Raw genomic sequence first — 9,922 nt, forward strand, 5'->3', positions numbered from 1 at the left:
ATCTCCTCCTCATTTGTTGGTGCTATGATGTTATACGGAGGAATGGAGATGGGCCTTTCATATGATGTACAGTATCTCCTCCTCATTTGTTAGTACTATGATGTTATACTGAGGAATGGAGATGGGCCTTTCATATGGTGTACAGTATCTCCTCCTCATTTGTTGGTGCTATGATGTTACACTGAGGAATGGAGATGGGCCTTTCATATGGTGTACAGTATCCACTACTCATTTGTTGGTGCTATGATGTTATACTGAGGAATGGAGATGGGCCTTTCATATGGTGTACAGGATCTCCTCCTCATTTGTTGGTGCTATGAGGTTATACTGAGGAATGGAGATGGGACTTTCATATGGTGTACAGTATCTCCTCCCCATTTGTAGGTACTGTGATGTTATACTGAGGAATCGAGATGGGCCTCTCATATGGTGTACAGTATCTCCTCCTCATTTGTTGGTGCTATGATGTTATACGGAGGAATGGAGATGGGCCTTTCATATGATGTACAGTACCTCCCCCTCATTGGTTGGTGCTATGATGTTATACTGAGGAATGGAGATGGGCCTTTCATATGGTGTACAGTATCTCCTCCTCATTTGTTAGTACTATGATGTTATACTGAGGACTGGAGATGGGCCCTTTCATATGGTGTACAGTATCTCCTTCTCATTTGTTGGTACTATGATGTTATACTGAGGAATGGAGATGGGCCTTTCATATGGTGTACATTATCTCCTTCTCATTTGTTGGTACTATGATGTTATACTGAGGAATGGAGATGGGCCTTTCATATGGTGTACAGTATCTCCTTCTCATTTGTGGGTACTATGATGTTATACTGAGGAATGGAGATGGACCTTTCATATGGTGTACAGTATCTCCTCCCCACTTTGTCCAACATCACCTCTATGACTACAGTGGCATCTCATGTGACCCACCAGCACATACTGGAAGGTCACATGAGATGCACCTATAGCCATAGATATGGGAAGCTGGGCTTGCAGCAGGAGATCCCAACGCTGGAATGCCGAGAATGGTTGAATGACGTGGTGCCTTATGAATCTTTTCATTGCATCTCTACAGAGGGGTGGAGGGAGAGGGGGGGGGGGGGGGGAGAAGAAGGCAATTGGGGAGGGGAGCCGCCTCTTTCAAGGCGCCTGTAGGTATGAGCCTACACTGCCTTGCGGTAAATCTGGGCCTGGCTGTATTGGTGGGAAATGATATTTTAGAGCTTCTTAAAAATTATTCACATCAACCTTTACTTATTAGTAGACAAGTTTCCTCCAGTTTTATCGCCCCAATTATATTGTCCTCTTCCATCGGCTGCTGATCCCATCTCATATATTCTTCTTGTTCAACTTTTATAACAATCTGTTCTTCCTCCTAAAACACAAAAACATATAAATCTATAAATGAAAGCGGACCTGAACTCAGAACTTCCTCTCTGCTCTAAAAGATACACAAGAGCATAGTAACTATTGCACAAAAAAACATTTCATTGTTACAGCTGACACAAATCCTAAAATAAGCCTGCACTGTTGGTAGTTTCTGATTCATGGAAGCAGACATATTGTTAACATCCTGTGCTTTCAAATGAGCTTATCCGCCATCTCTACCATGGCAGTCAGGTGACACAGGGGAGAGATCAAATTACAACTTGTGATTAGACACAGATGAGGGGCAATTAGACAGGCTAAACTATCTAAATACATACAGGGTGCATTTTTCTGTTTTCCTTCAGTCCTGTGCAAGAGTTCAGGTCTAATTTAACATCCTTAAAACGAGAGCATGAATAAGCTAGCAATACATCGAAAAAATAGAGTATGAAGCCCTTTTGGGTTTGAATACCCTCAACCCCACCTTACCTGATAATGGTGAGGAATGGTGTGATCTTCCTGTAAACATTCCTGGGAATAAAGAGGACCTGTACAACTCTCTGGTGAGTTTGTGTTACTGGATCCATCTGTAGGAAACACACACAATGAATGAATTCCGTGTCTCTGTTTATCAGATTAAGGAGGGAACCGGATGACAATGCAGGGTTGTTGTTTTTTGTGCATGGGGCATATGTTGTGTCTTGACCACCTATAGACCACACGCTAACTTTTCCAGGGACCTGGATTGTGGCGCACAATAGTGGTGCTGATCTATCTCTCAACAGTCATATAGCCAATCTAAAATTTGGCTTCCAATCAGTCTAAGCAGCGAGGGAAGCAGTGGGGACTGTGTTCCGTTTGGTGTGGAGTTCAGTTACATTATAGATGAACTTATATAGGAGCAACGGTGAGGGGAAGGTTGGTGTTAGGAATGAAAAGTGGAAAGTTAGCTTTAGAATAGAAAGAGGGCATATGACAAGACAGTGTTAGGAGTGGAGAGGCAGGGCTGTGGAGTCGGTACAAAAATCTTACAACTCCGACTCCTCAGTTTGTGAAACCACAACTCTGACTCCAACTCAGATTCTGACTCCGGGTACCCAATATGACTCAGACTCCCTTAGTCTAATACTTAACAGGGCTGTGGATTTTGTACAAAATCATCCGACTCCTCAGTTTATGAAATCAACGACTCCGACTCCAGGTACCCAAAATTGCTCAGACTCCGACTCCTCGACTCCAACTCTGACTCCACAGCCCTGTGGAGAGGTTAGTGTTAGGGGTGGAGAGGTTAGTGTTAGGAGTGGAGAGGTTAGTGTTAGGAGTGGAGAGGGGAAGGTTAGTGTTAGGGGTGGAGAGGTTAGTGTTAGGGGTGGAGAGGTTAGTGTTAGGAGTGGAGAGGGAAGGGTTAGTGTTAGTGGTGGAGAGGTTAGTGTTAGGGGTGCAGAGGGGAAGGTTAGTGTTAGGAGTGAAAAGGGGAAGGTTAGGATCCGAGGTCTGAGGTTAGCATTAGGCATTAGAAAGGAGGAAGGTTAGAGTTAGGAAAGGAAGAGGGCATATGACGGGACATTGGGCTTGATCCATTGATTGTAGCACGCTGCAGCAGCGCAAATTAAATGAACTTACACGGCCTAATGATATTACCGTGAACTAATGACAGAGTGGGCGCGCCATTATTATTGCACGGGACTTCACAAGGAGCTGCCGTTGCCAAGGAGCGTGCCCTTTGCTGCCTGTAGCGCACGTAGCATACCCACTCTGTCATTAAATCGCGCTGATATCATTAGGGTGCGTAAGTTTATTTAACTCACGCTGCTGCAGTGTGCTACAATTAATGATTTATGTCCCCAGCCTCAAAAGTAACTTTGGCAATACCCTGCTCTAAAAAATATATCTAAAAAAAAAAAAAACCATGACAAGAGCATACATTCTACATGGATCTTCTATTCTCCTCTCTACTTTACAAGAAATAAGATTCTCCTCTTACCCGGTGATGTGAGGAGAGGCTGATTCTCCATCATGATGTCCTTGTAGAGGTCCTTGTGTCCTTCTATATACTCCCACTCCTCCAAAGAGAAACAGACTGTGACATCTTCACACCGTATAGGAACCTGACACACACAATGATATAGTCACCATCTAGACACACCCCTTGCTGTTACTGCATAATGTACCATAATTCCCAGCACTGCTCACCTCTCCTGTCAGCAGCTCCATCATCTTGTGGATGACCTCTAGAATCTCCTTCTTGTTCCTCTCCGGTGTCAGGGAGTGAGGTGGGGACTCTGTGATGGGGGAGGGGCCATGGAGATGACTTCTGGGCATCAGTAGCTCTTCAGATCTCTCCCTCACTATTTTATGATTCTGTTAAAACATACACAATAGCAATACCAGGTTCATTTCCAGAGTCCTCACCTCACAGCTGTGTGTTCTACTAACAGGGACTACAATAATGTCATGTGACCTCCCAGAATCCTCACCTTTCCAGTCAGCAGGTAGATGATCTCTAGGGTGAAGTCTAATATCCTCTCAGTCATGTAACTTCGGTTCTTATCCATGTTCAGTAAGGTGGTCATGTGATCTGTACAGGAAGCTGGTATCTGTAGAGGGATATTACACTGATGATTATCTGCACTGTTGTAGTCTAAGAAATATATCCCTAGCCTTACATACAGTGGGATGAAGTTTATTGGATTTACAGAAAGTATGCAATAATTGTTTAAACAAAATTAGGCAGGTGCATAAATTTGGGCACCACAAATAAGAAATGAAATCAATATTGAATAGATCCTCCTTTTGCAGAAAATACAGCCTCTAAACGTTTCCCTTTGGTTCCAATGAGAGTCTGGATTCTGGTTGAAGGTATTTTGGACCATTCATATTTACAAAACATCTCTAGTTCTTTCAGGTTTGATGGCTTCCGAGCATGGACAGCTCTCTTTAACTCACACCACAGATTTTCAATTATATTCAGGTCTGGGGACTGAGATGGTCATTCAAGAATATTGTACTAGTTCCTCTGCATGAACGCCGGAGGGCTCGTTTCCACTATCGCGAATCTGCATGCGTCCAACGCATGCAGATCCGCACATGTAATACAAGTGGATGGGCCTGTTTCCACTGTAGCGTTGTTGAGGTGCGTTTTTTTCAGCGTGAAAAAAACGCACAAAAGAGCCAACGATTTTGCCTGCGTCGGGAATCCGTGCGAATCGCCGCTAATGTATTTATTAGTAAAAACGCATGCGTTTGTTACATGCGTTTTTACCCGCGATTTCGCGTGCGATTTCGCACCTTTTTCAATTTTATTTAGCCCTGGCAGTGTCATGGTTAATTTCGCATGGCACCCTGCCATGCGAAATCGCAGGCGAAATCGCGGGTAAAAACGCATGTGGAAACGCATCCGCATGCGTTTTTACAAGCGTCGGAATGCGGCCGAAATCGCGTCGCAACAGTGGAAACAAGCCCTTAGTGGATTTCGAGCAGTGTTTAGGGTTGTTGTCTTGTTGAAAGATCCAGCCCTGGCGCAGCTTCAAATTTGTCTGATCTGCTGATACTGAGTGGAATCCATGCGTCCCTCAACTTTGATAAGCTTCCCAGTCCCTGCACTGACCACACAGCCCCAAAGCATGATGGAACCACCACCATATTTTACTGTAGGTAGCAGGTGTTTTTCTTGGAATGCTGTGTTCTTTTTCCTCCATGCATAACACCCCTTGTTATGCCCAAATAACTCAATTTTAGTTTCATCACCACAGCATCTTATTCCAAAATGAAGCTGGCTTGTCCAAATGTGCTTTAGCACACCTCAAGTGGTTCAGTTCGTGCTGTGGGTGGAGAAAAGGCTTCCTCTGCATCACTCTCGCATACAGCATCTCCTTGTGTAAAGTGTGCCGAATGGTTGAACAGTGCACAGTGACTCCATCTGCAGCAAGATGATGACAACATCAAGGTCTTTGGGTTGACTCTGACTGTTTTCACCATTCGTCGCTTCTGTTTATCCGAGATTTTTCTTGGTCTGCCACTTCGAGCCTTAACTTGAACTGAGCCTGTGGTCTTCCATTTCCTCAATATGTTCCTACTTAACCTTCCTGGCGGTAAGCCCGAGCTCAGCTCGGGCTTTGCCGCGCAGGAGGATTTCTCATCATTTTTTTTTTTTGCAACACGATTTGCATCATTTTCTTTGCAACACGCAGCCAGCACTTTGCTAGCTGCGTGTGCATTCCGATCGCCGCCGCTCCGCGCAAAATCGCCGTGCCGTAAAGCCCCCCCCCCAGACCCCATGCGCTGCCTGGCCAATCAGCGCTGAGGGGTTGATCGGGACTCCCTTAGACGTCACGACGTCCATGACATCATCCCGTCCCCCGCCACGGGGGAAGCCCTTTAGGAAATCCCGTTCTTTGAACGGGATTTCCTGATCAAAGATCGCCGGAGGCGATCGAAGCGGGCGGGGGGATACCGCTGTACAGCAGCTATCATGTAGCGAGCCCTAAATCATCGCTACATGATTTAAAAAAACATTTTTTTTTAAATATAGTGCTGCGCTGCCCCCTGGCGGTTTCTAACAGACCGCCAGGGAGGTTAAATACTCTTTCTCATAATTGGATTCACCTGTGTATGTAGGTCAGGGGTCACTGAGCTTACCAAGCCAATTTGAGTTCCAATAATTAGATCTAAAGGTTTTGGAATTAATAAAATGGCACCTGCCTAATTTTATTTAAACAATTACCGTAATGCACACTTTCTGTAAATCCAGTAAACTTCATTTCACTTCTCAAATATCACTGTGTATGTCTCCTATATTATATATTTACCGTAATTGACATTTTTTATCGTAACAACCAATGATTTATACAGGAAAATCATGGCAATTAACAAGGTTGCCCAAACTTTCGCATCCCACTGTATATTGAAAGCCCATAATCTCCATAAGGCCACTTTCTGGGTACTGGAGAGCGGTGGGTGATGATGTCAGAAGGGTGTGGCAGAAGAGAGGGGAGTTCCTCCAAATCAACCCATCCTGAGTGTGGCTGAACCAGCAAGAGCCAAGCCATGGAAGTCATCCCCACCCCCTCCACTAGTGATGAGCTCACGAGTAGTGAGCTATTCGAATCCGTGATTAAAATGCCTCAGGTGTGCAGCTGGGAGAGAGGGGGTTACTTACCCATAAGTCTGCAGTCCTCTATGCTTTCCAAACGTCTTGCATGCGTCCTATTGGACACGTTGCAAGACTCACCACCGCGCACTTCCTTCTTCCGGCTTCCAATAGGACTTGTGCAAGACGTTTGGAACGCATAGACTGAGGACAGCGGACTTATGGATAAGTAACCCCCTCTCTCCCAGCTGCACACCTGAGGCAATTAAGCCTCATTTTAATCACGGTTTGAATAGCTCACTACTTGTGAGCTCATCACTACCCTCCACACATTTGCTACAAACCATCCCCTTCCCCCACACCCAAACATGAACTCACATCCAGACTTGTTCTCCAGCCACCGGCTGCCATGATGTTTGGACTTTCTATATGATGGTGACCTTTGTCTACCCAATTGCTAATAATACAAGGGCTGTGGAGTCGGAGTCGTGGAGTCGGAGCAATTTTGGGTGCCTGGAGTCGGAGGCGGGGGAAAAAATGCACCGACTCCGACTCCTAATGAATTTAAACTGTAATTAAAATAGAAAATATGATAAAATGTTCTATTTCTCAGATAATAGTCATCATAAATAATTTATACATACAGTAATAGCTGTGCTTAGTCCACAAAAATGAAATAAACCAATCAAAATTAGTTACTTGTGCTGCTTCAATAAAGCAGTCCCCGTATTTTTAAAGTCAGATATACACATCTGATTGTGACTGTATATATGATGTGTACACGGGAATCTCTTATATATACTAAATAACATCTATGCTGTAAGAATAAAGCCTGATGTGTAGCTATGTGACTAATAGAGATGGTCAATGAGATGGAAATAATTCTGTGTTGATGCTGATTTATGCAAATCAGCTCTTTGCTCATGAAATCAAATAATTTGATATGTTGTTAAAATTTGGTTTGGTGACTACGAATTAAATGGTACCTGAGAAGGATGAAAAGAAAAGTTTTATACATACCTGGGGCTTCCTCCAGCCCCCTTCAGGCTAATCAGTCCCTTGCTGTCCACCTCCACCACCTGGATCTTCTGCTATGAGTCCCGGTAATTCAGCCAGTCAGCGCAGTCCGGCCGCATGGCGCTTCCACAGCCAGGAGCGTTCTGCACCTGCGCAACAGTACTGCGCAGGTGTAGTGTGTTCCCGGCGGCAGAGTGTCTGCATGCGCACTACGCCAGACTGGCTCAAGTACCTGGACTCATAGCAGAAGATTCAGGTGGTGGAGGAGGACAGCGAGAGACTGATTAGCCTGAAGGGGGCTGGAGGAAGCCCCAGGTATGTATAAAACGTTAATTTCATCTGGCTCAGGTTTACTTTGTTACACAGTAGTACTATACTCTACATATGCACTCTCCACAAAGCTGCAGGGAATCCACTGAGAATGTTGTGCACATTGAACACAGAGGTGTTGTCTATCACCCATAAACCTTGTTCAGATTGTGCATGAAGAATGTGTAATAGAGGAAGAATCTCCTCATTCTCCTGCAGAGTACCTGCACATCATTCTTACATGTACCCACAGTTACATTGCCTAGGGCCTGATAGATGTTCTTTGTTCCGGCCTGTACCTTTTACAAGTACTCTTACCAAGGACTAGTTTTAGTCTATGACTAAAGGGAATCAGTATGGCAGTCTGAGTCTCCATATCCTTCTCGCTTCAGTTGTCTTCTAAAATTCCTAAGCGTTGGCAGTTAAGAGACGAATTTCATGTTACATACTTTCAATCAACAAGATTGTAATATGCAAATTAGAGGAGTCGGAGGAATCCTAAACTGAGGAGTCGGAGTCGGTGGATTTTTGTACCGACTCCACAGCCTGATAAATACTCTGTCTGCTTGGGGACTAGGCTTTTGATGGACATTGGCCATCTTTGGCGGTTATCGTATTGCTGGATTGTCCCTGTGATGGCTCACGTATTTTAATGTTTATGATGTTGAAGATTTTGTAATAAAGATTTCTGTGAGTTTTGGAAGAAATCCCTAAGTGTGCTGGTTCTTGTGGACTTTATACTGGGTGTCCGACCTGGGGCTTTGGCGGACTGACCTTGCACTTCAGTTTATGCTATGGGGCAGTGCGGCCTGGAGACCACACTTGGACATATTCATTGTCTGAAACACGCCCTTCTAGACACATTGGTGGAAGCCACGCCCTCCTGCTTATTGACAATATTCTATCATGGGCTCATCATGGCTATCAGGCTTCTTTGTGATTTGTCTGTGATGACTTTAAAAAGACTCCTTTTAAAAGATTAGGTTATACAGATCGAGATAATAGTGGGTCTAGAGAGAAATGGTATGGTCTCCCATGCCCAGAGGACCTCCACTTTTTTGTCAATTGTGTCTCAAAGTCCCCCAGTGTCTTCAATGGACAGATCTGCGTCCTTCGAGTACTGAGAAAGGCTTGCATCCAGTTTGGGGCACTTGGTCCACCATTGCATGCTCTTTTTCATTAAAGTACAACTGAAGTGAGAAGAATATGGAGGTTTCCATATTTGTCTCCTTTTAAACAATACCGGTTGCCTGGCAGCCCTGCTGATCTATTTGGCTGCAGTAGTGTCTGAATAACATCAGAAACAAGCATGCAGCATGTCAGAAACACCTGATCTGCTGTATTGCTTGTTCAGGGTCTGTGGATAAAAGTATTAGAGGCAGAGGAGCAGCAGGGCTGCCAGGCAACTGGTATTGTTTAAGAGGAAATAAATATGGCAGTCTCCGTATCCCTCTCACTTCCTTTTAAAAGATTTGGTTACATTGAGTCTTCCTTCAGGAGTTTTCCACATTATTGACTGTATGCTTCATGTGCTGCCATTGCTGCCCCCCCCCCATGCTTCCTGAGGCTGCCTCCTCCATGCCAGGTCCTGGCATAGCCACATTCTCCACAGGCTTGCCAGCAGCAGAGGGTGCAGGGAAAACCTCTTGACTATAGGTCTAAAGGTACACAAATATACAATTTTGATTGGCAAATCACTGACCAATTTTACAACTTCCAAACAGATTTTGAATACTATAAACAGGTTGTGCAGGTAAGTTCCCATACTACGTGGAAGTAGGAAAAGCGGCCAATCAACAATGTGTGTGTTCCAGAATTACCCGTATGGCACTGGGTCAGCAGATGTGAAGCCTTGGCGTCCCCTCCACGGGAGCGTTGTGCGAGGGCATGGCTAAATCCCTTCCGGACTTCAAATTTCACCCGCTATGCTGAAGGAGGTATACAGTCATCCTCCTTCCACCAAAGCAGTTCTGCCGACTAAATAGCCTACCCGTCGAATTTGCCTACATGCATTGACAAACACATAGGCCGGAGGGTTAGGGTTAAGGAAGGGTAGGGGATAGTAAAGTCAATGGAATGTAGGTTAATTCGACAATGTAGGTTAGTTTGTTGGAGCACTCTGCGTATTCC

The 9,922-nt window shown here is 44.8% G+C and overlaps 1 pseudogene; it reads right to left on the bottom strand.

The window, feature by feature from the left end:
* LOC137537089 (uncharacterized) overlaps window positions 1-9,922 on the bottom strand; it is a 128,390-nt pseudogene that overhangs the window by 5,563 nt on the left and 112,905 nt on the right.

The sequence above is a fragment of the Hyperolius riggenbachi genome, chromosome 10, assembly GCF_040937935.1.
Source record: "Hyperolius riggenbachi isolate aHypRig1 chromosome 10, aHypRig1.pri, whole genome shotgun sequence".
Taxonomy (NCBI): domain Eukaryota; kingdom Metazoa; phylum Chordata; class Amphibia; order Anura; family Hyperoliidae; genus Hyperolius; species Hyperolius riggenbachi.